Source organism: Orcinus orca, chromosome 6 (genome assembly GCF_937001465.1).
Source record: "Orcinus orca chromosome 6, mOrcOrc1.1, whole genome shotgun sequence".
NCBI classification, from domain to species: domain Eukaryota; kingdom Metazoa; phylum Chordata; class Mammalia; order Artiodactyla; family Delphinidae; genus Orcinus; species Orcinus orca.
The window spans coordinates 95044642-95056691 of NC_064564.1; the positions used below are offsets into that span (position 1 = coordinate 95044642).

General features: G+C 39.7%; 1 long non-coding RNA gene across 1 annotated transcript in view; it reads right to left on the reverse strand.

Annotated features, from left to right (window-relative positions):
* Nucleotides 1-12050, reverse strand: part of LOC101286967 (uncharacterized) — a 48548-nt gene that overhangs the window by 22899 nt on the left and 13599 nt on the right. The gene's annotated exons all lie outside the window — the stretch shown is intronic.

Below are 12050 nucleotides of genomic sequence, written 5' to 3' on the forward strand. Positions count from 1 at the left end.
GAGGGTGAAAAAAATCTCTCTTTTTACATATAAAGCACAGATAATACTGACATACATATAGTGCCTAAACAAATAGAGTAAGTCTTTGGTATTAAAATTTCATGGAGGGGATATTAAGAAAAACATGTCTAAAAAGGCTCCTTAGGGGAACAATAATTTTTTAAAAAATGGTTGAAAAACAGTGATGTATATTGAGAGCCTAGCAGACTATGTGACACATGGTAGGTATTCAAAACATGAGACTTGTAGGTGCTATCATCATGGTTAGCTGTTCTTACAGTTGTCCAACAAACTAACTAGAGAGCCATGCCATCCCATCATGGTTACGGTGGAGAAGGGGTACTGTGGCCAGTTCCCAGATGAAGTTAGCTTAGGGTGGATGCATGAGCTAGAGGTCCAAACTGCCTGGAGTTCTAGGAAATAAGCAGATTCTTGCACACCACTGGGATGGCCTCTGGGATGCTCAGGAACACTTGTGCAGGATGGTGTTAAAATCCGAAGAACAAAGCATGGCACAGACGTTTGTGAGCAGCGCATGGGCTACCACAATGCCCATGTTAATCCTCTGGGGAAAGGACGTACTCCTAAATTCAGTTTCTTCCTGGCTAAGAACTCGACCACCGAGTTTTGTGTGCCTGCCTCTGTTTCTCTTTAGAGAATCTGGCTTCTAGGAGGCACTCAATATTTGACTTAATACAGGGTTGGAGCAAATATTGAGCAACCTCTCATGGCTGCTGCATGTGCTCTGCAGGTTGAATTACCCAATGATTATCCTTAAGACCTGTATTTGTGTTCCTTTCAGCGTACAAAGTGGTCTCATATATAGTATCTTATTAAATCATCATAATAACCTAGTCATGTTATTATTCTATCACTACTTGAAGGATAAAGAAGCTGAGGCTTGGAAAGTTCACTTATTTTAGTTATTTGTTGGTTTTTTTTGGCCGTGCTGTGCAGCATGCAGGATGCTAGTTCCCCGACCAGGGATCAAAACTGTGCCCCCTGCAGTGGAAGCATGGAGTCCTAACCACTGGACCTCCAGGGAATTCCCAGTTATTTCTCCTCTTTAGCTGCCCAGTAATAAGTAGCAGAGCAAGCCTCCTTTCTACTATGCTACACCACCTTTGATATTCCTTTCCCACAGAGGAGAAAGACACACAAATGGTAAAGCTACAGAGGAAAAGTCATATGCTGGAATTTGGGGACTCCGAGCGAGGGATATGGTAATATCTCTGAATTGACACAATTAAGTCATGCAGGAAGAGGAGTTATCTCGCGGAATACGAATCTGGCATACGGCAGAGCCTGCTGAGGCTGGTCAAACTAACAACTGCCAAGTTACAGGGAAATGAAAAGCCGTCAAAATAGAGATGGAAGCATCTCAAGATGCTGTGAAATTTGGAACATAGAAGACTTAGGGCACAAATGTGGAGAACGAAAATGTGACATGAAAAATGAATGGCCAGGGCACTTCCTTGGTGGGGCAGTGGTTAAGAATCCGCCTGCCAGTGCAGGGGACACGGGTTTGAGCCCTGGTCTGGGAAGATCCCACATGCCGCAGAGTAACTAAGTCTGTGTGCCACAACTACTGACCCTGTGCTCTAGTGCCTGTAAGCCACAACTACTGAGCTCATGTGCCACAACTACTGAAGTCCACATGCCTAGAGCCCATGCTCCGCAACAAGAGAAGCCACTGCAATAAGAAGCCCACGCACCGCAACGAAGAGTAGCCCCCGCTCGCCGCAACTAGAGAAAGCCTGCGCGCGGCAACAAAGACCCAATGCAGCCAAAAATAAATAACAAATAATTTTTTTTAAAAAATGAATGGCCAGATACACACTTGGTGCAAATTTTCATTTCAGGGCCACAGCTTCAAATGTAGGAATGAAGGATATTTGACTAAGAATGGAGAACATTTTTCAAAGAGTGAAAAGAATGTGTTTAGTCAGAGACCAACTCATCTGGCCAAAAGGGCTGTAAATGGAAAACAGATGGAAAGGAGAAAAAAACACCTACATAAAACTGAAATGGGTTTCCATGGATGACATGAAGGAAGGCCTGGGAAGAATTTCAACAGTGAGGGAGGTGCCGAGTGATTCCATGAGAAAACTATTGGGAAGGACATCAGAAACAAACTAGACAGCAGATGTCCTGATATCATGCACAGAACATAGTAACCTTGAGATTACAGCACAGGGTGACAAACAAGACCTCATAGATACCAAGAGAGTTGGCAGGATGGAACAGGTCCATGGGAACATAGTGATAGAGGGTGTGCTGTGCACAAAAGACCCGTTGAGAGGAGATGGAACAGCACTGTAGGCTGTAATAACAATAGATTCAGAGGAATCCCTGAACACTTGGATGAAGATGAAAGGAGAGAGGAACAGAAGTGATGTTTTTATGGAAACTGAGCTGAGCCACATGGGGGAAAGCCACAAAATTGGCAGAGCATACACGCTGGGGATAACATTCTGGATATCTCATTCAGATAAAAGCAGAGTTTTTTTCACTTGCCTTCACATCCTAGAAGGTAGAGGAAAGAATAAAAATAACTATGCTCTGACTGATTCCAACCAATGGGAAGAAGCCATTTGTTAGAGTGGAAGGGATGAGACCCCGGGAGAATGTGGCCATGTCGTCTTCAAGGGAAGACAAGGATGAGCTGGATAAAATGCGTACAGAGGACTTAAGGAAGCTAGACTTCAAAATATCTTTTAAAATAGGCATAATTCCACAAGTTTCCAAAAGAAGACAGTACCAGGAAGTGCTCAGAAGCATGACTTTGGGCAATTCCAAAGAAGAGAAAAGAGGTGCGGATATTCTTAAAGAAATTAGAGAGATGGCACAGAGCTCTTTAAACTAGAATATAGAATGAACACTCAAAAAGACGGAGGCAAGTGATCAGAGTGACAGAGAACCATACAAATAGTAGCAGGAATGTTAAAATCCTGGAGGAATCAAAGCATGCAAAACTGGCAAGGACCAGAGGATGTGTTACAGGTACAAGGGAATTATGATAATAGATGGTAGAAAGGATGTACTATTTCTCAAATTTCTCTTTTAGGGTCTGAAAAAGACTGCAATTGTGGGCCTCCAAAGACAAAAGTGGATAAGAATATGTTGAAATCCAAGGTTGGGGAAGATGTTACTGATCCCTTTTGAAAGCTAATACAGGATCAAACTTGGTGGTCCACAGTCTATGGATCAAGTGGCATTCATTTGCCTATCTCCACACATTCTTCCTTCTTCCTAAGTATTACCAATAGCATGTTAGCAAGTTGATCTCCAAATTCTTACAGGAGATTGGGGGTATCACTGTTTCGGATCAGAAGAATTGATTCCATTTGGATCATCTGCATACTCTTCTATTATCAGAGTGCTTTTAGTTGAAATATGTCTAGTTCAAGGCTTAAAACTAGCTAACTAATTACAGAAGAATAGTTTCTAAAGTCCTCAGTGGCATACTGTTTATACTTCTAGTAAGGTATTCTACCTTTACCAACACAAAATGAAATGTGTTGGAGTTTTCCAAGGGTTGTCTAGAGTGGTTTCTCTTAAAAGAACTTGGAAAAATGAGTGTCACTGTCTTATAAAAATTATGGAGTTAGCCCATAGTTAATACATCATTTTGTGAAATTATAGAACAGGCAAAACTGATCTGTGGGGAGAGAAATCATGATAGTGGTTGCCAGGATAGATAGGGGCAGGAATAGAATGGAAGAGACCGTAGTGAACCTCCTAGGATGATGGCATACTCAGCTGGAGTACTGGTTACACAGATATCTGCAGTTGTCAAAACTCATCAAATTGTCACTGTCACTGTATGCAATTACACTTCTATAAAAATATATAAAAAGTATATAATAAATCTGGGCAGTGATATGAAGTGAAAAAAGAATGATTTTCTCCCATGACTTGACAGCGATCAAATGAAGTTAAGAACATCAGGGAATCAGAGAAAAGCAGTCTCAGAGTTTGAAATTAGCAGTACTCTACCAGTAGATGTAGTGAAAAGTCAGTCTTACCAACACCCTTGACCTGTTAATTTCCTATTGGCAAAGTCTCCCATATTGTAGAAAAGGGGCACCACTACCCTTTTTCCTGGTTACACTGGAACCAAGTACTGCTGGTTCCCAAACTTCCATGCACATAAATATCACCTTGGATGTTTGTTAAAAGTGCAGACTCTGGGTCCATACCTGGAGATTTTGATACAGTAAATCTAGGTTAGTGTCGAAGAATTTCCATTTTAGTGAACATCCTTGGGGAGACTGATGGAGGTAGTCAATGGACTTATACTTTGAGAAACACTTTAGATAATCAAATCATAAAACTAGTTCCTAATTCCTCTAATTTCAGGCTCTCCAGCCCATCTTCTGATAATATAGCCTTTTTCCATTCCTTCACAAAGAAAATATGTTGCTTATAGCAATACGTGTATTCCAGCCCATGTGACCAGAACTTTCTTATTCAGTAATAAATAGGCATTGGTTTTGTACCTCAATCTGACGGACCTGGTATTTAAATAAATATAAATACCCTTATAAATGTGGTAAACGTTTCACATGATACTGAAAAACTGTACTTCTTGGACTGAAGGACAGATACGTGCCAAATTTATGCCAAATTTACCAAGATAAAGGGTATTTACAAAATTCCTTCCTTAAAGAAATCCTATGCCTGACATCATTACGGTTGCTGTGTTCTTTTTTTTAAATTAATAGACTTAATTTTTTTAGAGTAGTTGTAGGTTCACAGCAAAACTGAGTGGAAAGCACAGAGAGCTCCCATGTATTCCCTGTCCTCTCACACACACAACCTCTCGCATTGCGGACATTCTGTGCCACAGGGTATGCTCTTTATGAGCAATGAAACTGCACTGACATACCGCTATCACCCAAAGTCCACGGCACAAATTAGGGTTCACTCTGTGTTGTACATTCTATGGGTTTTAGCAAGTGTTGTGTTCTTCTAAGCCAGTAAGCTTAACAATAAACATGTAAATATAATATTTCCATTTTAAACGTAACTCAGCAAATATTTAAATAATTTGTGTTGTGGTTTACTTTTCTAATGCTAAATAAAAGTTCTTTATTGACATTTTGGAAAAATGAAAACATATTTAAAAACCACAAGTGGGACTTCCCTGGTGGTGCAGTGGTTGAGAGTCTGCCTGCCAATGCAGGGGACCTGGGTTCAATTCCTGGTCCGGGAAGATCCCACATGCCACAGAGCAACTAAGCCCGTGCACCACAACCATGGAGCCTGCGCTCTAGAGCCCGCGAGCCACAACTACTGAGCCCACGTGCCACAACTACTGAAGCCCATGTGCCCTAGAGCCTGCACGCTGCAACTACTGAGACCACATGCCACAACTACTGAAGCCTGCACACTCTAGAGCCTGCACACCACAACTACTGAGCCCACATGCCACAACTACTGAAGCCCATGTGCTCTAGGGCCCGCGTGCTGCAATTACTGAGACCGCGTGCTGCAGCTACTGAAGCCTGCACGCCTAGAGCCTGTGCTCCACAAGAGAAGCCATTGCAATGAGAAGCCTGCACACTGCAACAAAGAGTAGCCCCTGCTCACCGCAACTAGAGAAAGCCTGCACGTGGCAATTAAGACCCAACGCAGCCAAAAATAAATAAAATATTTTTAAAAATTAAAAAATATTTTTTAAAAATAAAATTAAAAAAAATGAAAACCACAACTTATTTTACTACCCTGGGCTAACCATTGTGAATGTTCTGATTCTTTTTTTCTTCAAGTCATTGTTCTGTTTTTATGTACATATATTTATCATGGTGGTGGTAATGGTGGTTGTTTATTTATTTACAAAACCAGGATTATAATATATAAACAGTTCCTAACACTGTATCATTCTATCATATTTTAACAGTATTAACCCTCCTCTGCTCTGATTTTATTTTTCTTCTTGGCATTTATTGCCACCTGACATAATACGTTTGCTTTTTTATTTTCTGTCCTCACTGAATGTATGTTCCAGAACAGCAGTTGTTCCAGAAGGGAGTTCTGTTCATCATGAAAACACAGCATCTATAACAGTGCCTGACACGTGTTAGTTATTCAATACATATTGGCAGAATGGACAAATAAATGAATAAGTGGCACTTTATTGTGTTAGTAAATATGCTTCAAAATCATGATTTACAATAATTAAGCAATTCCATCAAATGTATACATTGTAATTTGTTGAATCATTCTTCTAAGTGATCAACAGTTGGGCTATTTCCACCTTCTAGTTTTTTCCTATTGTAATTAATGAGGATATATAAATCTTGTTTATAAAAGGGAGTTCATATTGCTGATATTTCCTTAGGACTAATATCTAGAAGTAGAGTTATTATATGAAAAATTATAAAAATCTTAAAGATGTTTTTACATATTGCCATTTAACTTTCCAGGAATATTGCAATTCATTTGTCTATAAACAGTGTAAGAAAATGGCCACCTCTTTTCATCTTTGCTAATAGTGAGTACTGATATTTTATTTCAAAAAATTCTGTCCTGAGAAAGAAAAATGGAGATGTGGGAATCAGGCTCTCTGACTTCAGACGATACTACAAAGTTACAGTAATCAAAACAGTATGGTACTGGCACAAAAACAGAAATATAGATCAATGGAACAGGACAGAAAGCCCAGAGATAAACCCACGCACCTATGGTCAACTAATCTATGACAAAGGAGGCAAGGATATATACAACGGAGAAAAGACAGTCTCTTCAATAAATGGTGCTGGGAAAACTGGACAGCTACATGTAAAAGAATGAAATTAGAACATTCCCTAACACCATACACAAAAATAAACTCAAAATGGATTAAAGACCTAAATGGAAGACTGAATACTATAAAGCTCTTAGAGGAAAACATAGGCAGAACACTCTTTGACAGAAATCACAGAAATATTTTTTGGATCCATCTCCTAGAGTAATGAAAATAAATACAAATAAATGGGACCTAATTAAACTTAAAAGCTTTTGCACAGCAAGGAAACTATAAACAAAACGAAAAGACAGTCCACAGAATGGGAGAAAATATTTGCAAATGAAGTGACCGACAAGGGATTAATCAGAATATACAAACAGCTCATGCAGCTCAATATCAAAAAAACAAACAACCCAATCTAAAGGACAAGTGTTCTTTTCTCTTGTGTTGAGTTGAAATGTAATTTTTTTTAATGTGTATATTGACCACTTGTGTTTTATATTTGTTTATTGCCTGTCCATATCATTTGGCAAATTTCCTATTAGACGTTTTCTTATCAATTTGTAAGCATGCTCTATTACTTAGAGATATTAACATAGCACATGGTTTATTTTTGTCTTCATTTTAATTCTGCTCTTTTTTGTGAATGAAGTTAGCTGGAGCACTGACCCCTTTCTGTAACTGGCCTAATTTCTGCAGTACAAGCTTACTATTATTGAAACATCCATTCTTCTCCCACTGATTTGAAATGGTCACTTTTATCACATTCTGTTTATATGGACCAGTGGTTAATAGTGAAAACCCTGGGATCAGACTGCTGCCATCCTCTTTGTCACCGTTTTTTATGAGGTTGTGAGTGAACTGGGGCAGTGGCCTTTAGCACATAGTAAATGGTACTTAAGTGATAGCTGTTATTATTACACTGGCTAAATGATCTCTCCTGTTGTTTTTTGTTTGTTTTCACATCCTGCTTCATTTGGTGAGATCAATCTCAGTAAGCCTTGACCTTTGCTCTTGGAATATTTTCAGCTACACACCTCCCTAGAGACAGTTTGGAAACTCTCTCAAGTAAGATAAATGGAGTTCTCTAAATTCTTTGCTTTGATGCCCTCCCTGCACCATTAAAAAATTGCCAAACATGCCAGCTTCTGTCCTTGGATATTAGAGACATTGCAGGAGGTTACTGCGGTGGTGATATGCTGGACTTGTCATGACATGCTCAATTTACCATGGCAACCTGAAGGGTCACTGCAGCCACCAAACCCCTTACTGCCCGATCCAGGAGCTGGCTGTGGCACACCCCTCCCTTAGCCGGCACGCCTAGCAAAGTGAAGGTCCTTAAGTTCACAACCCCACCCAATTCTTTGCATCTCAGGGCTGGCTCCTGATAGCATTGCCTCTGCTCTGAGCGTGGAACACATACAGGAAGTTCTACCTGCGTTTGTTTGTTTACTGTCAGTCCACTTCCAGATGCTTTATAGCTTCTAGAATGATAGCCAAGTATCAATCAACCCAAAATTTCATGGCTTAAAACATTAACTTATTAAGATCTCTCATGACGTTATGTGTTGACTGGGTTCAGCTGAGCAGTTCTCCTGGTGTCATTTTAGGTCTCTCGCGCAGTTACACTCAGACGGCTAAGCTGCATGGGGACATCCGAGATGATCTCACACATCTGGCCCCTTGGTGCTTCTCCAAATGGCCATTCTCTCCATCCTCAGGGGTATCTCATCCTCCAAGGTCTTTCTACATGGCCTCTCTCTATAGCATGGTAGTTGGACTTCATACATGGTGGCGAGCTTCCAAGAGTGGGTAGGGGCCAGAATATGCCACCCTGAAATATGCCATTGGCATAAGGATTATTTTGAGCTAGAGGCAAATGAGAATCGACAAGTGCAGAAAGACACCTTCCAGGAGCTTCCCTTACCTGACAAAAAGCAGAAACTTCTGAGAAATGAGAGCTGCCATAACTCCCTCTCCCAGGGAAGTTTTATGGCCATGAAAAAGATGGAAAGTCAACACCGATATGGACCTGCAGAAACCAACCTCACTCCATTAGCTTCCCCCACATATTTACCTTCCCACAGTTTGTCACCCTTGGAAGCCTAAAACTATCTCCCTTTGTCCTGTCACTTCTCTACAAATTTATTGTTCTTTGCTAAGATCCCATACAAGCCCAAGTTCTAGCCACTCCTTTGAGCAACTCATCACTGAGCAGACACATAATGCAAGTGTTAATAAAATTCTTTTGTTCTTCTCTCTGTCTTTAGGCAGTTTAATTGGCAGGGCCCCAGTCAATGACCTAAGTTGGATACAGAAAAAAAGTTTTTCTTTCCTTCCCTGCAAGTGTAAAAGAGGAAGCTGCCAGGACTTTTAAAGGCTTAGATACAAAATGGTCCAGTACCACTCTTGGTATTCTATTGGCTAAAGTCCTGCTTCAGTATGAGAGGAGAACTACACAAGGACCTGAGTACCAATGTGCCTGTTTCACTGGGAACACTTTTATATAACTATCACATCACCTTCCTGGTTTTCCAGAGCTCTTATTTAAAAAACAAAACAAAACTAGATTATTTCAAAAAGATTTCAAGGAGAGAAAAATGGTGAATTCCTAGTTTTAATTCATCTTCTTCAAAGTGGAAATATTTGTTTTGAAGATGGCTATGCAAATTATTTTTTGCTATTTATGTCATCCTCCTTTTACATATGTGTATTATGTAATACAACATTTACAATACTCTACTCATTCTCCAATCCTCTCAATATCACTTAATTGAAAAAATAACCTTTCTTTGACAATGAGATCTCTCGGAATAAGAATATATTTAATTCTTATTTTAATAAACGTTTTAAAAATGCCAATTATGTGCTGTGTCCTAACAATTAGGGTACAAACAGACTAATATTTTCAATTCAATTCAATAGTCAGGAACAACAAAGCATTTTTTTAGAGGGCATTAAGCTGTTGTTAAATGCCTGGTACTGTAAGGGATATAAAGAATTATAAGACACAGTGCTGTCCTCAAAAGGCCTTCTTGCAATATGGAAAATCAGCAAATGTAATAAAAATGAACATCTAATATCCACGTGCAAAAGAATGAAACTGGACTCTTACCTAACACCGTATACAAAATTAACTCAAAATGGATGAAAGACCTAAACACAAGCTCTAAAACTATAAAACTTTTAGAACTGGGGAAAGCTTCATGACATTGAATTTGACAATGATTTCTTGGATATGACACCAAAAGAACAGCTACAAAAGAAAAAATAGGCCAATTGGACGTCATAAAAATTAAGAATTTTGTGCACCAAAGGACACTGCTATGTTTGTGTCCCCTCAAAACTCCTATGTTGAAATCCTAGCCCCCAAGGTGACGGTATTAGGAGGTGGGGCCTTTGGGAGGTGACTGTGTCATGAGGGCACAGCCCTCATGAATGAGATTAGTGCCCTTATAAAAGGAACTCCAGAGAGCTCCCTCATCCCTTCCGCCACGTGAGGACACAGCAAGAAGACTGCTATCTATGAACCAGGTAGTGGGCCTTCACCAGACACTGAAGCTGCTGGCACCTTGATCTTGGACTTCCCAGCCTCCAGAATGGTGAAAAGTAAATTTCGGTTGTTTATAAACTACCTGGTTTATGGTAATTTTGTTATAGTAGCCCAAATGGACTAAAACAGACACTATTATTAAAATAAAAAGGCAACTCACAGGAGAAAATATTTCTGGATTATATATCTGATAACGGAATAACATCCAGAATATATAGAGAACACCCAGAACTCAACAACAAAAAAACAAACAACCCAATTCAAAAATGGGCAAAGGACTTGAACAGCTGTTTCTCCAAAGACGATACACAAATGGCCAAAAAGCACACGAAAAGATGCTCAGCATCACTAATCACTAAGGAAATGCAGCTCAAAACCACAATGTGATACCAGTTCAAATCCATTATGACGGCTATTATTTAAAAGAAGCTTTGGCAAGGACGTGGAGAAGTTGGAACCCTTGTACGTTGCTGGTAATAATGTAAAATGGTGCAGCCACAATGAAAAACAGTATGGCAGTTCTTCAAAAAATCAAACACACAATTACCATTTGATCCAGTAATTCCACTTCTGGTTATATACCCAAAAGGACTCAAAGTAGAGATTTGAACAGATATTTGTACACCCATGTTCACAGCATTATTCACAACAGACAAAAGTGGAAACAACCCAAATGTCCATGGGCAGATGAATGGATAAACAAAGTGTGCTATATACATATAATGGAATATTATTCAGACTTAAAAAGGAAGGAAATTCTGATATATAATACAACATGGAAGAAGGTTGAAGAAATTATCCTAAGTGAAATAAACCAAACACAGACCAAACACAGAAGGACAAATACTGTATGGTTCCATTTATATGAGGTACCTAAGGTAGTCAAGTTCATAGACAGAAAGTAAAAGGGTTGCTAGGGACGAGGATGGGGGGAGGAGTCGGGGGGGCAAGGGCAGAATGGAGAGTTATAGTTTAATGGGTACAGTGTTTCAGTTTGGGATGATGAAAAGTTCTGGAGATGAACAGTGGTGATGGTTGCACAACAATATGAAAGTACTTATTGTCACTAAACTATATATTTTAAAATGATTAAAATGGTAAATTGTTATGTTGTGTATATTTTGCCACAATAAAATAAATAAAATAAACATATAGAATAGAAAGTGATAAATGCTATAAGAGAGGCACAAGTAACCTTTCCCTAGGATTTCCCTCAGACATGGAATCTAAAATTTCAATCCTGGACTTCCCTGGTGGCGCAGTGGTTAAGAATCCGCCTGCCAATGCAGGGGACATGGGTTCGAGCCCTGGTCCGGGAAGATCTCACATGCCACGGAGCAACTAAGCCCATGCGCCACAACTACTGAGCCTGTGCTCTAGAGCCCGTGAGCCACAACTACTGAGTCCATATACCACAACTAAGGAAGCCCGCACGCCTAGAGCCTGTGCTCTGCAAAGAGAAGCCACTGCAACGAGAAGCTCACGCACCACAACAAAGAGTAGGCCCCGCTCACCGCAACTAGAGAAAACCCGCGCACAGCAGTGAAGACCCAATGCAGCCAAAAATAAATAAATAAATTTAAATTTTCAATCCTATTTCCACTCTGATACTTCTTACCCCACCCCCACATGTGCTTTCTTTGTTCTTACCGCTATTTAATATTCTATAAATTTAACTTTATTTATTTTTATTGTCTGCCTTCCCCCTTAGAATGTAAGCTCCATAAAGGTAGAAATTTTTGCCTGATTTATCCATTGCTTTAA